Consider the following 21,619-nt stretch of genomic DNA (forward strand, 5'->3'; position numbering starts at 1 on the left):
GTGGGCCCCCAAGAAAATCCGCACAGACGCACCACCCTGGGCTGGCACTGCCCTTCTGGAGAGACCCGGTCCTCAGAGAGACAGACTCAGGCCATGGGACCCAGGCTTGTCATTTGTGGCTGGGACTGACCGCGCCTGCAGGGAAAGAGGCTAAGTGTATCACACCATCAGCTCCATCAGGCCATCAGGGACGGGAATGCCTAAGAGCCCCCAGGGTGCTGTGAGGTGTGTCTAGACACCTGCTCTGTGCTGGCAGCTTCTCAGGCACCATCCTGTCCAGGCAGGCAATGTATAGGCGCAGAATGGCTGAGCTGGGATGTGAAAGCTTCCAGAAGGTTCTGGAGTCAGAACCAGGTCTCTGGGCTCCCAGGCCACTGCAGCTACCTCACAGCCCCTCCTGCAGCTTGAGGAGGTCAGGAGAAACCGGGAAAGCGCCTTCATGTCAGGGGTCATCGAAGGTACCTGTCCAACTAGGTAGCTGGGGGTCCTCCTGAGGGTGGGTGGCAGGAGCCTGGCTGGGTGGAGCACAAGTCAGCGGCCTGGGAGACACCTGTCTCTGGGAAGACTGCACTCAGCGTCCTTGCTGGGGCAGGGCAGGCCTCATGCTACCCATTGCTGCCTCTCCCAGAAACCGGGACTGGAGGCCCATTCTGCATCAGGCATGGATGGGAGGTACGCATGAACTGTCGCCTTTAACCTTACAGGGGCTGTGGTGCTGGAGCAGCTCCGTGGCACAGATGGGCATCTTGCCTGCCTTTTATGGAGAAGTGAGGCTTCATGAGGTTACATTTCCTAGGTCTCAAGTTGAGTGGGATGTCCGTATTCAGACCAGATGGTCAGGTTCCAAGGCCTGCACCTCCATCGCCCTACCCACCTCCCCGACCTTCCCTGAGGACCAGCCAGCGCCTGAGTGCTGAGGCTCGATGGGTGTGGGCTGAGCTAAACTGTGCGGTGTTGAGTGACTCAGGCAGCTCACGGTCATGTGAGTTCCCACAGGATTTGCTGTGGGATCCGGAGGCCATGGGCTGCAGCTCTGGGATCGGCTCTGGGAGAGGACGCCTGTCCTCCTGCTGTCTACTCAATGAAGGTGGTTGGGCCCCAGTTGCAGGCAGGTCTGTCGAGGGAGGTGCCTGGAAGCAGGATGGGCACCCGGTGTGCCTTATGGAGTCACCATTACTGCCGATGGCCCTGAAACAGCTGCTCCTGGCCTGGCAGCCTGGTGGGCCGGAGCAGGGAGAGGGCTGCAGGCAGCAGAGGGCCATTAAAGGAAGTGGACCGGCTCTGGGCGGGAGGGACATGCTGACGCTGGGGGTCAGAGGCCAGCCTCCCCCCCGGGGAGCGGTGTCTGTCGGCTGGCTGCCCGGCCTCTCTTGGTCTTCGTCCTCCTCTGTGTGGAGAGAGTTGTACTTCGCTGTTAGTTTGGTTGTGAGCACTGAGGCGGGCAGAACAGTCCCCTCACATTGTAGCACTCAAGAGCTACGAGAACTGCCTGAATTTCGTCTGATTTTCCACATGCTGTTCACAGTGTTGCTGGCCAACAGGACATGCTGGGGACGTGGGGCAGTGGTGGTGCTGGTGTCAGACCAGTTGATGTCACAAAGGGGTCTTTTCAAGCTTGAGAACGCTGCCTCTCTGCTACCTCCCCTGTATGAGCAAGAGCTGTTGGTAATTGGGGTGGTGATGAGCTACCTGAAAATTTAATGGTGAAAACCAACCACTGGATATGCCCATGGGTTCTGTGAGTCAGGAACTTGGAGACAGCACAGTGGGAACAGCTTGTCTCTGCTTCACCTGGGGGACTTGAAGGCTGGAAGCTGGATGATCTGAGTGGTCATTCACTCATAAGTCTGACAATTGGTGTGGGCTCAGTTCTCACCATGTCAGCTAGTTGGGCTTCCTCACTGCATGGTGGCTGAGTGAGTCTTCAGAGAGGCCGGAGGAAGCCATGTGCTACTTATGACATCACCTTGAGAATCACGCAGCATCCCTTCCACCATGCTCTCCACACATGTACCGCCCTGGTTCAAGGGTAAAGGACAAAGATCTCCCCTCAGTGGGAGGGGAGCATGTGGGATGGATATGCACATATGCAGACATATGCATACTCGGGGTGGCATCTCTGAACAACAAAATCTGTAAATCTGTCACAGTGTTCCTGTGATTGTTTCCATAAAGAGGCCAGAGCTTTGTCCGGACTCTCCATCCTGCACACTTTTGCAAGGTGTGAGAATATTAAGGAGTAGGACCTCTGGGAAAGGGAGTCTCCCCGAACCTGGCCTCAAGATCTGACAATCAAGTTAGGGGAAGACCCTGTAAGTGTACACAAACATGACAAAACATTTACACAACATTCTGAGACAATGAAAGAGCCATGTTAACATAAGATGTGCTTAATTATGAAATCATGCGGCATCCAGACCTTGACCAAAAGAGAGTCTTCAAAATCCAAGAGAGAAGTTTCAGGCTCACTGTCTGCAAGGCTATTTCTCAGGACTCGCTTAGACTGATGTGTTACCATTAAAACATATTAAAAAATATCCACTGTGTGTAGAATTTAAAATAATGATTTGTGTCTTCTTTAATTTGAAAAATAAAGGAAAAACCTGACCCCCTCTTCAAAAAAACACCCCTCTTTTTCTCTTTCCTTTCCTTTTTTTTTTTTTTTTAATTTGAAGAAGTCAACATTCCTCCCTTATCTTTCCTGGTCAGACCCCAGTGGCAGCCACAGTTAATAGATTGATGTGTATTGTTTGTTTATTTAAAAAAGAAACAAACACCTAGATTTTAATCGTTTTATCTATTTCATGAAGCTTGCTCCAGAAAGGGGGGGGGCTGCAGCCACGTGGGATGGATGATGACCAGGGCTGAGGGACATGTGTGTTTGATGCCCACCCCCCATCCTGCTGTGCCAGGTGTCCCCCTCTTTGACTGAGTGGTGGTGAGGGGGGAAAGCAGTGTGTGTCCAGAGGAAGGGCTGGGGACCAGTGTTACTGACCAGGGTTCTTGGCCTCCTTCATCATTAGAAATTGATCAAAGTCCAGACAAGAAATTCAGGCAAGGCTTTACTGAGGTCCCTGATGCAGCAGGGGGGAGCCAGAACGAACAACAGGTTCCCTTGCTTGCTTGCTCCCTGAGGTGGGGGGGGGGGCTGGAGAGCTTGTTCCTTATATAGGGTGAGGGTAGGGGTGGGTCAAGGGGTTGGGCAGGAAGAAGGGTGGCTTAGGTGGTCTGCCCACCCCTTAGGTGGTGTTGTGTGCAGGAGGCATGCGCAGTACCCTGCTTTTGCTCCAGGCTCTTCAAAAGTGGCAGTTGGGTTTTCTGGTCTCTTTGTATCTTTTATCCAGAATTTGCTCTGACTGCTAATGCACACAGTTGTTTTTTGTCCCATATAATTTCCTTGTATTTTGTTGCTGGAGGAGAGGTGTGTCCAGGTGCAAGAGTTGCAGCACTGCAGGGAAGGGTCCCAGGTCCCAACCTGTCTTATGAGGCCATGGGGCACTGGGGGCCGGGACAGAGTGTGTAAGTGGTTAACAACTCACATCACAGTTCCAGCACCAGCCTGCTGATTATATTGTTCTTAATTGTTTGCAACATGCTGGTTTCACTCTCTGATCTTTCCCAGGTTAGAATGTATGAGTCATTGCATTTTGGGGAACTCTTTATTGAAATGTAATGCCCATATAGAAAAGGGCACACTTTGTATGGTGATGGCAAACTTTCATTAGGTGACCTATGTGTGTAATCAGCTCAAGAAACAACATTACTAGCCACAGACGCCCCCTGTGCCCCTCCAGTGAGTACAGTCACAGACAGCCATTATCCTGACCTCTGATACCACCACTTTCTTGCTTTTGTCTGTCCTGGAACTTTGTAAGATTGGGTCTGGCTTCTTTAACTCAACCTCATGTTTGTGAAATTCAAACATTGCATTCTTTTCAACACCTTCTCCAAAGTCCCCTTGGTTGTGTAGCACTTGCTTATTTATAGAAGCTATTAATATTGTAATCAGTTTTTTTTTCTGCCAAGGAGGACCTCAGTGGCTTCAGGACTTCCTTCAAGGTCAGCAGACTGGGGCAGTGGTTAGGACTCTGCACTCTCACTGCTGAGGGCCCAGGTTCAATCCCTGGTCAGGGAACTAAAATCCCATAAGCCCTGTGCAGCATGGCCAAAAAAACGAGGCAGCAGAGCAGGGAGTGTGTGGAAATAGCACAGGCCGTTATGAAGCCTGTAATGTCCTGGGCTTGGATAGTGCCAAAGACTTGACTCCGGCTGGCTCCTTTGGGCTTTGTGATTTCTCGGGCTGTTTCTCATGGTGAGAGCTTGCATGAGCAGGGCTGTGCGATACACCTTATTAGTACAATGTCCACTGAGCCTCCAATGATGTGGAGAGGCCACATCATTGCCACCACACATATGAGTTAACTGAGGCAGGCACATAGAGCTGGAAAGGGGGTGCAGCAGAATCTGGACTCAGTGTTCGATATCAGAGGCCAGGCGCCCAAGTTCTAGGCTGTATTGCTTCCTTGGAGGAGAATGGGAATATCCGTGGGCCTCTGAGCCATGGCCATCTTCCCACAGAGCCCACGGGCCTTCTACAGGGCCCTGGGGGAGGCCACTGCTCTTCTCCTTTTAAAGGTGAGTGCTTCCTAAATCCTGTCCATATCCAGTCCCCAGGTTCAGGTTGTTGTGTTGGCTGGCCTGATGGCTCCTTCCAGCACATTCTCTTCAGTTATCTAGGCCTGGGGCTGCAGGGTGGGTCACTTGGGACGGCCCATGTTCAGGAGGCGTTTCACCACGATACCCTTGGGGCATCGCTGTGGTCACAGGAACAGGTGCCCTCCGCATGGAGATCCAGAAAAACACGTCTCTTTAAAGAAGTGTTTAGGGGTAAGAGACATTCAGTGAAATGTACAGATCTTAATACAATTTGATGATCTCCCTGTGTAATCCAAACCCTATCAAGATATGGAACACTCCCATTACCCTAGAAAGTTCTCTCATGCCTTTCAGTGAATCCCTGCCCCTCATCCCAGTGGCAGCCACTGTCTGGCTTTTATCCCCCTAGATTAACATTGCCTCTTCTAGAACCACTTTGGACAATCATATCAGCCTGCAGGCTTTTAAGCACCGGTATCTTCTAAGTGGGTTTGTTCTACCCACACGTACTTCTTTGGGGATTCTTTTTTACATTTTAGAGTTGATTCACACAGTCTCCCTGTGCCAGTGAATGGGAGACATCACACAAGGAGCCCAGAACATCCAAAACTGCACCCAGTATCCTGGGAACACCTTTATCTGCAAATGATGAGGTGAGTTTTCCTTCCCTCTTTCACCCACTGCACTGGGCTTGGAAGCCTGTACATCTGGGGGCAGGTGGCCAGGTTCTCCTCTTGGTGTGAACAGGGCCTGGTAGGGTGTTCTGACACCTCTGAAATAGCCTGAGTCCAGCTAGGACAGGCAGCATTGTACCCACACAGGCTCCTTGCCAGCAGAAAAGGGAGTCAGACAGTGTGAAAGGGCCCTGCAGGGGGTCTCAGCTGAAGCTGGTCTAAGGGGAAGTGGGGGCTGCTGGTGGAGGCAGGAGGGGTTCCTGGCTGGGAGGGCTCCCATCTGCAGGCTAAGACCACTGTACCTCTTCCCAGCTCTGTCTCCTTGGGCCACTCTTGGTCTTGCTACTGAGTCCAAGCACTTCCTGCTTGCTGCATGACAGACCAATGAATTGAGAGACCGGTTATTGGGGCAAGGGATAGTGACTTCATTTGGAAAGCCAGCAGACCAGGAAGATGGTGGATTAGTGTCCCAAAGAACCACCTTTCTCTCAGTTAGAATTCCAGCTTCTTTTATACTAAAAGGAGAGTGGGTAAAGTCAAATATTTCCTGGTTCTGGCCAGACTCCAGAGGAGGTGTGTTAATTTCTTCCTTCCTGCAGCCATTCATAGGTGGGCCTGGTCAGGATGTTTCCTGTAAGCTAAACAAAAGTATTTTAGTATAAAACTCATTACATGGGAGGTAGGGCTTCCAAAGATGGGCCATTATGTATAATTTAAGCTTCTAGGCAACATCCCTTTAGTGATTAACTTGTAGCAAAAAATAGAATACAAAGGTTAAAAGTGAAAGAAACAGATCTAATATGGAGTCAGATTTGTTCTTCCCTATTACCGTATTACAGGGAAAAGACATTCTTCTGGGCTCTCAGCCTTATCCTAAGTTCTTGCATGTACCTCCCTCTTGTCTTTTAGGGGACAGCCACTAACAAGGAGGGGAGGATGCAGGGGCAGGGCACCTGTCCTGTAGACACCCAGAGCTCTCCCATCTACAGGTCAGAAGCTTGGTCCATATCCACCAGTAACCAGATGTCATCCTGATCCTTGCCCGCCCCCCATCTCCTGGGGCACTCACCCCCAGGCCCTGTCACCCCTGCATTCTGTGTGTCTCTTGAAGTCACATGTGTCCTCCTCGGCTCAAGGCATGCCTGGACTGTGGCAACAGCTGTGCTCTCAACCACTTTGCATGATGCCAGTCTGGTTCTTTGTTAGCCTTTCTCAACATCAGTGTGATCAAGTCTCTCCATCTTAGACCATTCAGTACTGTTGTCACTGTGGGCCAGGTCCTGCTCCCACCGTGGCACTGTGGTCCCTTTCCTGCCTAACATTTTGCTATGAAAGCTTTCAAACATGCAGAAAAGTTGATTCAATGGTACAGTGAACACCCATCTTCCCACATCTTGATTCCAGGGTTCACCTTTTGCTGCATTGGCTTCATCACCCATCTCTCCTTCTCTCTGTCCCATTGTCACTCACCCATCCATTTCATATTTTTCGTGCATTGCACAGGAAATTTCTGATATCAGTAAACACTTCACACACATTATTAACTAGAGTTCAATCTTTGTTCACTTTTTTTCTTGGAGGGGTAAGAGACATTCAGTGAAACGTACAGATCTTAATACAATTTGATGATCTCCCTGTGTAATCCAAACCCTATCAAGATATGGAACACTCCCATTACCCTAGAAAGTTCTCTCATGCCTTTCAGTGAATCCCTGCCCCTCATCCCAGTGGCAGCCACTGTCTGGCTTTTATCCCCCTAGATTAGCATTGCCTCTTCTAGAACTTCATAGAATGGAATCTATGGAGTGTATATGCTTCTGTGCAAAGCTTCTTTTGTTTGGGGTGTTTTCGAGATTTCTTTGGATGTATCAGTAGTTGGTTCTCTATTATTGCTGAGTTGTATTCCATTGTGCAGACACTCCACAGTTCTCCTGCCGGTGGAGCCCTGAGTTCCTTCCAGTTGGGACAGTAAGTAATAACAATGCAAAGTTGTCATGTCCCTTCTTGTACACGTCTTTGTGGGTAGACACGTCACCAGTGTCTTGGGACAATCCCTTTGCCTACTTCTCTCACCTTACAGCCCGGCTGTGGAGAAGGGCTGAGCCAGTTCTCAAGGCTGGGATGTTATTCACATGCGGGGATCACACGCAGGGGACACATGCCACATCTGACATTCTCTGGCTCGTTTTTTGGGCTTTACCTGATGGACGATTTGGGCTCCTGAGGCCAGGACCGAGTGTGGGGTTTCCTTTTGGAAGTTGTTTCTGGAGATACTGGCAGTGGTGGGTAGGGAGTTTTCACCACTGTGGACGTCTGGGGCTCAGCCCTGGGGACCTCAGGCCAGTGTCCCCTCTGGGAGGCGAGGGAGCTAGGGAGTGGGGTGTTTACCCTTTGATCTCCCCTCTGCCCCCACCACTGGCTGAGCTGTGCTCGCCAGGCAGGCAGGTAGTCAACTTGCAAGCTCTCTGGCTCATCCCAGCAATGGGCTGAGCCCACTTTGGAGAGCCTCAGGCAGGTGCCGGTGGTCTGTACCAGGGCACAGAGGTCCAGTGCGAGGTGGGCAGGACACCAAGGACACTCAACAGGCCTTGTCAGGGAGCCTCCCTTTCACCTGCAGGCAGACTTAAGTGTGCTCTTTTCTCTATGCTCTGAGTGCACAGGTGCACACGCCTAATAGCGCTTGGTCACATCGTGGCCCAGTGGTCTGTTTATGAGCTTCCCCTCTCAGCTAAAAGACGACCTCTAAGACCCCCAACAGCCCATATGCATGGACGCTCAACCGTTCCCTCCACTGACTCAGTTCAGTCTAGATGCTACCCGTCTATCCCTGGAATCACTTCCTATAATGCCGGTCACAAGGGATCTGCTGGGATTCCTGGTTCTCTGCCCCTCCTCCCCACCAAGCTGGGCCTGCATGCTGTGTGTGTAACCTCTCCCTAAGTTTGCCATCTAAAGATTAGGCTGGCTGGGCTGGAGGTGAGGTGAGGACAGCGTGTGTTAACAGTTGGTGGAGTTTTGCCAGCTAGGGCAAGCTGAGGTCCACACCTTGGCTGAGAAAGGCTTCATCAAGAGGCCCTGCTTCCCTGGTGGCGCAGTGGTTGGGAGTCCGCCTGCTGATGCAGGGGGCACGGGTTCGTGCCCCGGTCGGGGAGGATCCCACATGCCGTGGAGCGGCTGGGCCTGTGAGCCATGGCCGCTGGGCCTGCGCGTCTGGAGCCTGTGCTCCACAACGGGAGAGGCCACAACAGTGAGAGGCCCGCGTACTACAAAAAAAAAAAAAAAAAAAAAGAGGCCCTGCCTGAACTTGGAGCTGCGTTGGAGGACCTTGGAGGCTGGCCTTCGTCAGACAACAGGTGCATCTGTGTCCTCATTAGCATATCTCTTCTTGACTGTCTGGAGGAGTGAGCCCAGAACTGGGCATCTTCCATACCACTCAAGTCCTTTTTGCTTAAGGCTAAGCATCTCCAGATCTCTGTTATAGGGATCAGTGGAAGCCAGTCCTACTGGGTCCCTTGATGGCCAAGGAACTGGGCTTGATATTTGGAACTCTAAATTTATGTGATTTTCTCATATGGACCCATATGTGTGGCACAGAGCCATTCAGTTCTCAGCTCTCTTGGTGACTTCATTCATTCATTCAACATGGGTCTTTTGAGGCCCTCTCAAACGCAAGGCAGATGACATGGTGTATCAGTCAGTGTGGTTAGCGTTCACCCCAAACCCCAAACCCAATGGTGTTCTGCAGTAAAGGGGAATTTCTTCCTCACGTCCCCTGAGGGGTGGCTGAGGACTGAGGCAGGGGTGCTGTGCCCAACAGTCATGCACCTTCTATCAGGTGGCTCTGACACATTTGAGGGCTTTGGAGTTCTCTGTAAGAATCTCTGAATCCAGGAAGCAGGCAAGAGTGAAGTAGTATAGAGGTTCCCGTGGGAGATTTCAGCTTGAAGGTGATGCACTGACTTCTGCCCACATTCCATTTGCCGGAAGCATCCCATGGCCCATCTAACTGCTAAAGAGGCTGGGCGAGCAGTGTGCAGGGTGAAAGGGTTAGATGGACACCCAGCGTTATCTCTACCTCACACGGGAAGAGAGAGATGGTTAGAAAAGCATGTCAGCCACAGGGGGCTTATGGTGGAGTAAGGAAGATCTACCACGCCCGTAATGATAACAGCGCCTCCAAAGGGTTGTATGCCTTCAACGCAATACCTCAGTTTCCGAGTCCTAAGTCAGGACACATATTTGGACCAATATTTTTTCAACATAAAAACTCCCATAAAATTAAATCCCATTGGTTTTTTGGGGTTTTTTTGCGGTACGCGGGCCTCTCACTGCCGCGGCCTCTCCTGCTGCGGAGCACAGGCTCCAGACGCGCAATCCCAACAGCCATGGCCCATGGGCCCAGCCGCTCCACGGCACGTGGGATCCTCCCGGACCGGGGCACGAACCCGCGTCCCCTGCGTCGGCAGGTGGACTCCCAACCACTGCGCCACCAGGGAAGCCCCCCATTTGGTTTTATATGTAAAATATTTCCCCCCGAGTGCTATCCCACAGCCCATAATCATACTTAGAGAGCTTCCTGGGGACTTCATTGCAGAGCTACTGTGTGGGTGAATCAGTTTGGGATGCTCAGAGTGGACCAGGGCTCTGGGCTGTGTCCCGTGCGATTCTACGGGAAGGATTGTAAGAAGCTGTGTTTTCAAGTTTAGGGGACAATGAGACAGTCTAAAAATGGAGCTCTTATGTGCAAATGGTCCCTAGGACAGCTTGCAGAAAATATGGTTAAAATTCATCTTTAAGAAAAAAAATGAAATTGCATAAATTAACCTATCATTGGAAATCTGAGACTTGAGTTATCTGTCTCTGCAAGAGACGAACAGACAAGAGGCATGGGGAGGGAGATGTAGGGCCACCTCATGGGAGAGTGACATCCGTTCTGGTGAGGGGGTGACTGGGGTAGGGTGGGAGAGAGCATGGCAGGCAGAGGTAGCATGTCACAGGGCTGCTGAGGGCAGGAGCAAGTTCTGAATAAATCCTGGGGGTCAAGGGCGGAGACCAAGACGTGCTCCTGTCTTCACCATGTCTTTCCTTTTTTTGAGGAAGAGTTCAGCCTCTTTTATACTTGAAGTATTTACTACCATAAGATTCTTCCAGGCTTTATTGAGGATCTAGGGGAGGTCTTATTAATTGAAAATTAGTAATTCATCCAGCACAGCAAATTAAAAAAGTGAGCAGAATGAGGAATAGCAGTAACGTTAAAGCATTTGTGTGCGTGTGTGTATATAAAACACCAACAATTGCAGGCTGAACTACTTTGTTTCACAATGAAAGCTATTACAGGAAAATCTTAGAAATATTTATTTACTAGCAGCTCTATCCATAGACTAATCTCTTGGAGAATTGATTTCATTTGGAAGACATCCTCAGCCTTTACCTAGAAGTGCAGAGGACCCCTTGGGATGCCTTCTGGCCTCAAGATCCTTTCTGGAACTCATTTGCCTTGAAATGTGGCTTAAGACCATGCATGATTTTTGCAAGACTCTGGTCAGTTTCCATTTGAGGCTGATGCCTGTGTTTAGTCAAAAATCAAGTTCTTGATTTGCTCGCACTTGGGTTTCCAGCTTTTAGAGCAGCCAGCATGGGGGGCTTTGTTTGGGTGACAATTGCAGTTGTTTTCCCATCAATTATTTCCACCAATCCTCGATGTGTCCAAGTAACCAAAGACAGTTCAGTAGTGAAACAGCAAAATTCTGAGCCAAGTCAGATGAAATATCGTCATAGTTTCATAGAAGCACTGTAATGATTATCTATCCTTCCTGTACTCAGATGCTAGGATGACATCTGAGAAGAGACAGAAAGCCAGGTCTCCTATTTCTGTTTCTTCATGAGCTGGTCACTGGATGAACAGATAGGACTGAAATTGTAGCAAAGCAACAGGGAACCATCACTGGCATAGAACCATAAGTATTTCTATTGCCATGGAGCCCCTCAGGAAACAAGATCTTGTTTACACCTAAACATACTCAGTTTTATAGACATACGATAATTTTATGTCAACAACAAGCATTGAGAATCTAAAGGACCAAATACTTCTGGAGACATGGGTTCAAGGCTGGAGATGGTTGGGCAGGTCTGGGAGAGCAGAGGAATCTGAGGTGTAGTAAGCTGCCTACTGGACCTGTCCTGGGCTCAGGAGCAGAGGGAGGGGCCTGGGTGCTGGGCTGCAGGCTGAGGGGCTGTGTTACGGACTGTGTAACAGTGACCTCTTTTTATTGCTCAATGTTATTATTGAGGCAATGACACAAGCCTGACAGGCTGACAGGTCATCTGGAATCAGGTAGTGTTGTAGCATGTATTGATCTTGGATTGGCTCAGATCCAGGTTAATAAATGTTTTCTTTCCAAAAGCAGCTTTCCAGAATTCTATGGGCCTCCCAGGGCCCTTCTCCCTGCCCTGTTCTATGTAGTTCTCTGTCGAATGAAGACCTCTGAGCTGCTGTGAAGTGTCCCCTCACTAGTGTTTCCAGTCCCTTGTGCTCCAGGGTGCAGCCCCAGCTGCCGACTCCCGGTGTCCCTAAGCAAACTATTCAGGTCCAGGGTTCCCTGCACACCTCGGCCCAGCGTGGAGCCATTCTGGATGGCACCGGGTGGGGTAGGGGTTACTTTATCCACCACACTTGTCCCTTTGTCATGTGGGATTTCATATAGCAGGTATTTGGACCCTTCAGCAGAAAGAAATGTTTTACAGATTCAAGCCTTAGAAAGCACGCACACCACAAACAACTAACACAATGAGTGCAGTAGCTCTTTGACTCTCTGTATTTAGAAGTAATATGGTTAATGTTTATTCCAGTAAGCCAGTAATGTTTAATAGTCATGGTTAGTGTTTCAGGAGACTGAAATGACAATATTGATAAGTCCCACAGGTCCTTGTCACGAAATCCTTTTTCCTCCTTATCTGGCAATAAACCAGGTCATGCATACTGAAACCTGTCCGCCATCTGATGAAGGCATCGCAAGAGTGCAAATCTCAGTTTGGTCTCAGCTGAGACCCTGTTTCATATACACACACACAGCTCTTTCTAATGACGACTTTCCCCTACTTATCTGATCTTGTCATCACGATAAGTTGAGGAAGATGGTTTTGTTTTTGTTCCAAGAGCTCCCCCAACCTCCACCAGAGCTGAGAATGTGGAGGCTTGGAGAAGGTTCGTGCCTGAGATCACACATCCATGGACTTGTGAAGCAGACACATTTCATGGACCTGATTTTCCTTTCCAGTTTTTAATAAGTGACCACAAAGAGCTCTTTAAGTAAAAGTCTTATGTAAGGAAAACATCTATTTCATGTAAGAGGAAGTCTTAGGTAAAGAGAATACCTACTTCATGGATGCCTTTTCACCTAGTCCCCTTTGATACAACACTTCGTCTTTGTCCTGTAGAGACGAGTCCCTGAGCCTTCAGTGTTTGAGCAAGTCATCAACTACTTTGACTGAAGCACGTGCTTGTATTTGTGAAAAGTCTTCAGCACTTCTTGGAAGTGTTAAATTTGTAATTTTTGAAAATAGCAGACAGCGGCTGGCTTGTCTTTTGGCCCTTTCTCTGTCTTTGACCTTGAATTCCAGATGTAGAACTGAGGCTGTCGGAATATTTGGATGTGGGATGTATCTCTTTTCACTGCTGCTCCCTGAAGCTTAGGCGGCAACCCTCCATTTCTTAAAGCCTTATTATGCCTTCCCGGTATGACAAGAGTCAATGCCAAGGCCCTTACCTGGTGTCTAACCAGGGACCCCAATGTTTCATCGTTTTTATCCACTCTCAACATGCACCAATAAGGTCTCATGCCCATGTGTTCATTCAGCAAACGCTGAGTGCCTACTGAATGCCAAGAACCAGGCAAACATTGGGCCTACAGTTGTCACTTGCATAGACACACTGGTGCCCTCCACGGTGGACCACAGATTATGTGGAGAAGATACTTTAGAATAAACAATAGCACCATAAAAAACGATTGTAATTTAACAAGCATTAAGAAGGACCTGATCCAAGGGCTGAGAAAATCATGATGGGGGATGGAGGTGGGGACTTTGTTATTGCTGCAGGGGTCAGGGCAGCCTGTCTGAGGAGGCCCACTGACACTGAGATGACAGGTCTTTTGAGAAGTGGGTGGGATATTCCTAGCAGGAGGATTAGCCAAGGTGGAAGGAGAGACACGAGGGAATGGGTCAGTGGTACAGGTGAGGTGGGAGGGCCAGGAGTGGCCCCATGTTGTGGGAATGTAGAGGTTATGACAAAGAACTTGGGTTTTTTTTCTTTTTTTTTTTTGGTTGCACTGCATGGCTCGCAAGATCTTAGTTCCTGACTAGGGATCGAACCCATGCCCCCTGCAGTGGAAACACAGAATCCTAACCACTGGACTGCCAGGGAATTCCCCTGGGTTTTATTTAAGTCCAAGAAAAGCCACTGGAGGATTTCAAATAGGGAGGACCTCATCTGATTGAAACGTTAAGAAAATCATTAGCTGTTGTGTGGAGAATTGATTGGGCAAAGGAAAGGGCAGTAAGGGAAGACCAATTAAGAAACCCTACCTTATTTCAGGGGAGGTGACGGCCACCTGGGCCAGGCAGTGACAGTGCAGACATGTTTCAGGGAGTCTATCTGTGTGGGCGCAGAGATGGAGGATGTAAGAGAGGGAGGAATCTAAGTTTGAGGTGAGATCAGCTGGGAAGACCTCAGTTTCATTGACTGAGGTGGGGATGAGGGCTTTGGACCAGGTTTGGGGAGGAAAATCAAGAGACCTGTGGGTATCTTTTGGGTTATTTATTGCTGCATTAAAAAATACCCCAAACCTATTGACATAAAAGAGCAACAATTCTGTGGACTGACTGGGCCGACCCGGATGGTTCCTTGGTGGTGATTCTTATTGGGGTCTCTCATGTGGCTACAGTCTGCTGGCAGCTAGGGCTGGGACATCCAAGATGGCTTTAGTCACATATCTGGTGCCTTTGAAGGGACAGTTGGAGGCTGCGCTCAGTTGAGACACTGGGTGGCTGGACCTCTGTCTTTTTCCATGACATCTCAGGGACACTACACATGGTCTCTCCGGGAGGGCAGACTTCTTACGTGGTAGCTCAGGGGTCCCAAAAATGCCAAGGCAAGTGCTGCCAATTTCCTTCCTATACATACTGTTGGTCAAAGCCACTCCCTTGTCCAGCCCAGAGTCAGTGACGGAGGGCACGGCATAGGTCCAGTTTGGGTGGCTGGCAATTAAGCACCTGGGTGCAGATTTCTAGTTGGCATTTGAGTGTATGAGTCAGAGCTTGGGGCATAGTCTGGATGGAAGATGTGAATTTGAGTTTGTCAGTATGTGGATGGCATTTCAAGTCATAGGAATATGAATGAATGTGATCCCAAAAAGAGCATGTGTAAAGGGAAATTTTCCCCAAGGAACAACACCATTTAGGGTCTGTGAACAGCTGAACCAGTTCAAAGGAGTTAGACAAACATCCTGGGTACTGAAGAGGAAGGACCCCTGGAAGGAGGAAAACTCAGGAAGTGTAGTTAAAATCCAAGAGAGGAAAGTCTTCAAGGTGTGTGTGGTTGACCTTATGTAATTCAGGCAAGGATGAGTAAGATGAGACACATAAGATTGGGTCTGTTAACACGGAGCCCTGGTCAGGAGCCCTCTTGGAGGGAAGGTGGGTGTACGCACTGGATGATGGGGAAGACAGGAGTGCTGGACCAGGGGAGACAGCAGATAAGACAATTCTTCCCGAAAGTTCAGCTGTTGGAGAGCCCAGAAATAGCATGTCCTCGGATGTCCTTTTTGGAGGCAGGATGTCATGGAGCCTCTCAGCTGCTCCCACTTCTCTCCTCTCACTCTCTTTCCATAAGTTCTTTACATTCACTTGACATTTGACAGATGTTACCTTTCACTGTTATTTCTCTGGTCAGAGACTGGCCCGAGTCCTCAGTATCACCTTAGTGACCACTTGACCAAGTGTACCTATGCTGGAAGCTTTCTCCAGGAGGAGGGCAGGAGATGGTCTTGAGTTCTGCCCTGATCTGAGATGTTGGCTGCTTGGTCACGGTGGATGGAGGGAAGGGCACAGTGACCTGCCTTCTACACATCACACTTCCCCAGTTGGATTGTAAATGACAGTGACCTGCCTTCTACACATCACACTTCCCCAGTTGGATTGTAAATGACAGTGACCTGCCTTCTACACATCACACTTCCCCAGTTGGATTCCCCAGTTGGACTGTAAATGTTTTGTAATAGTAGTTTTTCTATTTTAAGGACCAGACCATTTCTTCAAACAAAATACCATGTCGAAGCCCAATAACACAACAGATGCAAGCCGGCTGCCCTGCTGGATTGCTGTTTGGGGATGCTGGAGCCTTTCTGGGATTCTTACCTATTCTGCCACTCCCACCCCCATCAGCTGAACCCCCAGGGCTCTGGGGGAAACCTGGCATATGTGCAGAGAAGTTTTTAAACACCATTGCCTTGAAAAAGAGGTGCCTTTGTCCTGTTCTTCCTTTATTCCTTTGAAAGTGAAACACCTCATGGTGAAATGACTTTCATTCCTTTCATGAATTTGGAACTTCTGTAACCAGGAAGGGCTTCTCCCCTCAGTCCGGACGTGGAGATGGAGACTTCTCACAATGCACCTTCTGCCACGTGTCCTTGCTTTTACTTCATTCCAAGTTTCCAAAGCTAACCACTTTTATGGCCTGCTGTGATACTGTTTACATCATAAATGCCTGATGACTGGAGGAGAAATAATTGGAGCAGAAATGCATGTTTCAAATACCCCAAAAGAATTTGGCATCTTGCAAAGTTAAAGACTCTTATAAACTTGAATAATAAAAACAGAACAAGTCCTATTACAAGGAGTAGGAAGGAATTAGTTTTTATTTCTTTGGACATCCTTTAGCGGCCTGATCAGAATCAGCTCTGACAGTCCTGGCAAGGAAAGAAATTCATAGACTTTTATCTTAATGAATGAATCTATCATTTCTTGTTATCTAACAGCTGGAGAATAGAACTTCATGCACAGAGGAAAACGTTAATTCTAGGTGGAATTTACTTAAGGCAACTTGGGTAACAATTTCTTCAACTTTGATTTGCAAAAGACATAGAAATACTTAATCTTAAAAAAATGCATCTTAAAAATGAATGAGTTGTATACAGTCACCCCATAGAAGCCAAGGGAATACTATTACATATTATTTGGATGAATTCATTTCTTGGGGTATCATGATAATTTGGCAATAAGACCCAGGTATATTTCTCTCGGAAGATAGAATCTAATGTAAGGATAGTTGACATGTCCTGTCAACTGTCCTGACTGTCTATGAGATGTCTTGAGTCATCTTTTACCAGCACGAGTTCACAGCACTCAGGCTTGAACTCTCAGAGGAAAGCCTGAGATTCTGGTATTCAGGGTGGATGATTAGTGGGGCACACACGGCATTAGATAGCAGACAGACAGGCCGCAGAGTGCACATTCTTTGGTCCAATTTAAAAGTCTGTCTTGTACTCTCACCCTGAGAGACAAAGTATTCATTGACTGTGTCTCTGTTGATATGTACTTTTTAACATAAAAGTTTTAAGAACAGATTTATTGAGGTATAATTTACATACGATAAAGTGTACAATTCAATGATTTTTAGTAAATTTACAGAGTTGTGCAAACATCATCACCACCCAGTTTTAGAGCATCCTGTCACCTCATGCCCTTTTGCAGGTAATTTCTGTTTTTCCCCTTCCCCAGCCCCAGGCAACCACTCATCTGCTTTCTGTCTCTAGGGATTTGCCTTTTATGGACATTTCATATAACCAGAATCATATAACACCTGGCTTTTTGTGTCTGGCTTCTTTTGCTTAGCATAATGTTTTTAAGGTTCATCCATGTTGCAGCATTTGTAAGGGCTTTTTTTTTTTTTTTTCTTTTAAAGTAATTGCTTTTTATTGCAGTATTCTATTGTACGGATATACCCCATTTTGCTTACCCATTCAACTGTTGATGGACACTTGGGTTGTTTCCATTTTGGGGTTATTGTGAGTCATGCTGCTGAGTTGGGTTGGTATTTATGATTTCTACCTCAAGGTTCATTTATTTATCTCTGGCTGCATTCCTCATTGTGGGCTGTTAGAAAATCCAAGTGCTGGTGGCTAAACTGGAAATTCCAGAACTCAGTCTCATACTTACTCTTTTGATCCTGGGGCTAATTACTGCCATTCTCCCTGAAGATGTTTCATGTGTGGGCAAATCTTGCAAAAAGAAAGCAGCATTTAGTACCTTCAGCCAGTAAATTACAGCTGATGTGTTGGTTATAATGGATTTTTTTTTCCTTACCTGGAGAAATATTTTTTTAATTGTGGTAAAATACACATAACATAAAATTTACCATCTTAGCTGTTTTTAAGTGAACAGTTCAGTGGCATTAAGTACATGTCCTTGTACAACCATTCTCCAGAGCTTTTTCATCTTGCAAAACTGAAACTCTGTCCCCATCAAATACTAACTCCCCATTCTCCCTCCTCTTAGTAACCACCATTGTTTCTGTCTCTATCACTTTGCCTACTTATTCTAGGTACCTCATATAAGTGAAACCATACAGTATTTGTCTTTTTGTGTCTGGCTCTTTTCACTTAGCAGAATGGCCTCGAGTTTTGTCCATGCTGTGGCATGTGTCAGAATTTCCTCCCTTTTTAAGGCTTGATGATATCCCACTGTGTGGGTAGACCTCATTTTGTTTATCCATTCCTCTGGTCAAGGGACACTTGGGTAGTTTCCATCTCTTGGCTGTTGTGAATGCTATGAACACGAATGCCCAAATATCTCTTCGAGACCCTGTTTTCAGTTTGTTTGTGTATGTACCCAAATGTAGAATTGCTGGGTCATATGGTAATTCCATTTTTAATTTTTTGAGGAATCTGGTTAGGATAGATTTTAAGTGAGCCTTCATTTTTGATTGCATTTTTCTTCTTACTGTGTTTCCCTCCTATAGAGTATGTTCATTTAGTGAAAATATTCACATACAATATTTAGAGGGACAAGGAGTATTTTGACTATGGTTCTTTGTACTGACTAGGAATTTTGGCAGCAATAACTGGTGTGATACTAACTAGGGGTGCCTGACATTCTTTATTTCACAACAGGAATGCATTAAGAAATTTCCATCTCTTGGGATTAAGAAAACATGAGATTCTCATAGGTTGCTCACTGATGTCTGCCCCATGGGCACACCCAAGGGAACAGCCACAGGTGGGTGCTGACCTCAGTGACTCTCAGAATGTTTTGGGTCCTCAGGTTCAGAAAACAGGGAGTACACTGGATACCTCAGCACAGGTTTCCCAGCTACCTGAAAGTAGAGCATTCCTAACAGAACTTTTGTAAGCCAAAATGGCATCATAAAGCAAAGAAGTAATTACCTTAGGACACATTTGCTATTAGATGAAAAAAATCAATTTGAGATAAAACACAGATGCTCACAGATACAGTTGAAAGCTGTGGAGGCTTCATGCTGAGAAGCTGAGTGTGGTTTCTGGGGAAGGAGTTTGGCTGTGCCCTGTAACAGTTTCTGCAAACAAACACTGAACGCTATTTCTTATTTTTGCTTTTTGCCTTTTTTCATAAAAGTGAAAATCCTCTCCAGATTTTTTCCTTTCGTGAAAACAGGTACTAACATAGGTCTTCCGTAAAAGCAAAGTGGCGCAAAATGCACTGTCGACAACCAGGAGATACCTGTACTTGATTATGGAGATCGCAACAATAGGGCTTGGGTTTATTGTCTGAAACGCTTCCTGGAGGTAGAAGTTTGGTAGAATACTGAGGCACACATCCTCCGAAACTGAGACCAGGGTCGGGGCAGGGGGGTAGCTACTAGACAGGTCCACTACATCTCAGGCAGTCACGTGAACTGACGGGAAGGATTTCTTGAAATGTTCCTAGAAAGTAGGCAGCAGCAGCTGGTAGCATCCTTTTCTGCTTTGGTAGTCGGGTGGGGCCCAAGAAGGCACTCCCTGGGGAAGGGCAGGAGCTGCTGAAGATGGGGTGACCAGCTACTCACGGCCCCTGCTGCACGTGCAGAGATGGACACTGTGCAGCGTGGCCAGAACGTGGCCATGGCACGTGACCTCCATTTGGGGCTATTAGTGTCCAGGGCTCCAAAGGGGCGAAGGCTGCCTGTGCTGTTCAAGGAGCAGGCAGGAGTAGCATGCTGTTGACAGGCCCCCTCCTGGGTTGCTGTGAGAATTAAGTGAGGGAAGGTGTGTAAAATACTTGGCAAGGTGCCGGGGACACAGCATCCTTTCCAGAAATGGAACAGACTTGACTAAGCTCTGCACGAGAAAGTGCCCAGGCATCTGAGCGTGGTGGTGGGAGCATTAGGGGGGCTGGATGACCTTCCCAGGGAGCGTATGACCTCTCTCAACTGGTGCTGGGCAATTTGGACTCCTTCAGCTGGTCCAATAGAACCAGCACTGTTGGGGAAGGGCAGGAGCAAGGGCTGTTTTGAGCAAGCCCCATCTCTCCGTGGCTGGCTGCTGGGATGGAGGGCAGCCAGGTTCAAGTGTATGTGCCTCTACCTGTCATGCATGTATTTCCCCATGCCGTACCCGTGTATGAATGGATGTGTGTGCCTGTGTGTACAGGGTGTGCACTCATGTGCACCTGTATATGTGTGTGTGTGTGTACATGTGAGTGTGTCTCCATCAGGGCTGGTTGTGGTGAAGGGTTAAACAGAGGTCACATGCTCACCAGGCCCCTGGATGGAGCAGGTCACAGTCCTCTCTGTGGGGCCTTGGGAAAGATGGTGAGCTCCTGGGGTTGCCGCCAGGCAGAGGGAAGGGAGCAGGGCCCCATGTGGAGTAGAGACTGCCCTGTGCCAGGTCCCGAGCTGCAACTCCGTGAGCCCAGAAGCCATGTTTGTGGTGTCCTGTTGCACAGCAGTAGACAAGGAAACAGCAGCACTGAGAATCCCTACTCAAGCACCAGTAGCCTGATCCTGAAGCTCAGGTCATAAACGTAAGCTGCCCATCAGACAACAGGCGGGAGACAGCTGAATGGGCCCCAGCTAAAGGAGGCATCTAGTTCTTCTAGTGCTGACCTCAGCTAACAGAATTAGTGTCTATCTCCACTCTTTGAAGTAATCAAAGACAAGTTCTTACAAGTGAAACATCTCAAAAATATTCTGCTCACTGCTCATTGCATTCTGTTTAGTCCAAGTTGGAGGTAAAAACAGTCAGGGGCTGTTCTGGGCATATCCCTGCAACAACCACTGTAAGTAATTACTGTTCTTCCCATTTGACACATGAGAAAACTGAGACTTAGGTCAACTAAGTTGTTCTTAAGGTTATAACTCAAGTCAGGAAGAGTCGCAGTAGGGAACTGAGCTCAAATTTCTAACTCTTGGTCTACAGCATGCAAATTACCTCTCTTACATCACAGGCTTTCCCAGTCAATTTGCAAATGGTCCTATTGCAAAGAACTGTTTAATCTACTGACCTAAATTGTTCTAGAAACTTACCTAAGTGTTAGTGAGTTTCTCCTTGACTGAAGCCTGTAAGGCTAAGAAGGTCTCCTTTAATAGGCGTAGGTTTTTCTCTCGGTTTGCTTGAAGGATTTCCATGCCAAGGAGACTATCTCAGCTTTGGAGAGCAGAGATTCATTCCATGGAATCACTGTTATGTATTAAAGGAGTGTCACTAACAGGGCCAGTGTTATAGCCAATGTATTTGGGTCTTAGTTCTGGGGGCCCACACAGGATTTTCAAAGGATAGAAAGGCTGGGTTTATTGGAGAAAGCATCTTTTTCAACTGACTGTGAGCTGGGAGGCACACACAGGGCTGACAGAGGAAGGGCCTCATGCCTGGCTACCTCATGTAGCCTAGCCAACCCTATAGCTCAGTCTGGAAATTACCTCAAAGCCCATTCCCAGTTGGTATGACCCAGACGTTGGCCCCGATGCCCCTTAGGTCACACTCCCAGCACTCGTCTCCCTCCTGTTATGCCAACACGGATGACTCTGGTTATTTGGAGAGCTTTCATTCTGATTTCTCCTTCAATTTTCCAGTTAAAAAAGACATGGTTGGTGGGACTTCCCTGGTGGTCCAGTGGTAAAGAATCTGCCTTACAATGCGGGGATGAGGTTTGATCCCTGGTCAGGAGATTGGGATTCCCACATGCTGTGGGGCAACTGAGCCCACGTGCCACAACTACTGAGCTTGCGCACCTCAGCTAGAACCCGCATACCACAAGCTACAGAACCCACGTGCCCTGGA

This window comes from Neophocaena asiaeorientalis, unplaced genomic scaffold (assembly GCF_003031525.2).
Source record: "Neophocaena asiaeorientalis asiaeorientalis breed wild unplaced genomic scaffold, Neophocaena_asiaeorientalis_V1.1 scaffold160, whole genome shotgun sequence".
Classification (NCBI taxonomy): domain Eukaryota; kingdom Metazoa; phylum Chordata; class Mammalia; order Artiodactyla; family Phocoenidae; genus Neophocaena; species Neophocaena asiaeorientalis.